At 41.4% G+C, this 2048-nt stretch overlaps 1 non-coding gene across 1 annotated transcript; it reads right to left on the reverse strand.

Moving 5' to 3' along the window:
• Nucleotides 1-956: 956 nt before the first annotated feature.
• On the reverse strand, nucleotides 957-1037 carry LOC122211312. Its single transcript, XR_006198622.1, has one exon. It is a non-coding gene; the product is annotated as a small nucleolar RNA SNORD115 (small nucleolar RNA).
• Between the last annotated feature and the right edge of the window lie 1011 nt (nucleotides 1038-2048).

Raw genomic sequence — 2048 nt, forward strand, 5'->3', positions numbered from 1 at the left:
CTGGGGGGAGGGCACTCATAAATCCATGGTGGGTATCCATGGGTTACCTGCCGAACAAGCCTCCTCATGTTCTCTTATTCTGCTCAAGCTCAATCCCAGATGTACCTCTCTGGGCCTTTTATTTCTTCTTCCATCTGACAGGGCATCGAAGGTGTCCTCCCTTTGCTTGACATTGGACATCACCTTTACCAGGCTTCCAAAGGCCATTCCAATGGTGATTTTGTCCATTCCCTTGGTCCTTGCCAGGGTATTAACCCTCGTGTCCCAAGAAAGTGTCTCCGTATTAATAAATTCTTGCGTATCTAGTTCCAGCTTCCTTTATCAAAATTCTCAAAAATTCAATCCTAGATGTATCCCCTGGCTCCTGCTGTTTCGTTGTTTTTTTTCCCCAACTGGTCTCAACCTGTATAGAGATCGAGGTGAATGTTTTTCAAGGGCCACTTAAGGAAAAATTTCCTCAATTTACAATCTGATCAATTTTAGGTATAAAAGAAAGATTCCTATCTCCAAAGGATCCCTTAGGATCCCTTCTCCCACAGAGAAATAAATTATATACATATATTTGTATTAGGCTCCCTAAGTGAGTAAAACCTGTTGCCTTTGGGCAGGACTCATCACTAATCCATTGTTCTATTTTGCATATATCTATGATCAAGGAAATCTACTCACTTGAGATCATTAGCATTATGGTCTGTGTAACCTTGGGTAGAACGTCTCACTGAAAATCACAATGAGAGAAAAGAAAATGACCCTTAAATGTGCTCTACTACTAGGAAATATGTATCATTAAACAAAGCATAAAGTATGAGAGTGCGTTGTTCATTGAGAACTTCATAGACGGGTTAGGGCCATGTGAGATACCTGCAAGGGACTGATTGTCTCGAGCCTCACATACCATTATTCTAAGAGGGAAATAAGGAACCCCAACATCCTGTCCCGGGATTGTCACTGAGATTGGGCCCCAGTGTAATTCTCCTGAACGTGACTATTAGGTCATTAGCTCTCTTCAAGACAATATAAGTTCTCATCATTTACCTAACCAAGGTACTCCCCACACACCCACACATTTGGACCTGAATATGCTTTTACCAGGGAAAGATTGAGAAAATTCTGATAACAAGATGGACATGATTTTCCATGTATTCCATACTGGGCGTCTTGCTGATGTAGATTGTATACAATTATGTTGAGACAGTGAGGAAGCCTGTCAAATTCTCATCTTATTTACTATTTTTTTGACCACTCCCAGTACGTGTCCTGTTAATTTGTGTCTGCCAGAAAGCATGCACAAAAACAGGATTATCTGTGCAAGAAATTTATTGAAAGAAGGAGCAGGAAAAAAGTGGGATTGCTTTCAGCCCACACTTCAGGTCTGACACCTGTGGAAGGAGAGAGGGAAGGAAGGGGATTGGCTAGGAAGCATCTTGGACTGTAGTGTGGTTCCCAGAAATTTTTGGCCAGGCTGCTAGAGAGCTCACGAGACCCCAAGTTGCCCCTTGGAGGAGATTCTAAGGAACAAAGGGACAGATCTGAGGGGGGCAGCAGCAAGGCCATCAGGCAACGACGCAGCTTTCTGCAGGATATGCGAGTGGCACATTTTCACGGCTGCCACATCAACTATCAGAATAAGAATTTACGAGAACCATTATTCTGTAGCGGAACAAAACTGTATTTGAATCCTGGCTCTTTAACCTTGGACACGTTCTTGAACTTCTCGAAGTCTCAATTTTTTTCATCTGTAAATATGGAAGATCATAGTAACTATTTCACAGTGTCATGGAGAGTATAAAATGGAAGCCCTTAACATGGAATCTGGTTTGTACGTGTAAATTCCTCTAAGTATATGGCTGCGAGAGACGTTTGCATTATCTGGCCAGATGGCTATTTTCTTCTGCTGCTATAGAATGTGCAAACTTCAGTCAGCATTCAAAAAATAATGGAAAGCCTCTTCTTATAATATGTATGGAGAATATACATGGACTCACTTAACATTAGTTCAAATAGTGTGTAAAGTATTACTGATGTCATAGGAATGAACACAATGTTTG

Source organism: Panthera leo, chromosome F2 (assembly GCF_018350215.1).
Source record: "Panthera leo isolate Ple1 chromosome F2, P.leo_Ple1_pat1.1, whole genome shotgun sequence".
Taxonomy (NCBI): domain Eukaryota; kingdom Metazoa; phylum Chordata; class Mammalia; order Carnivora; family Felidae; genus Panthera; species Panthera leo.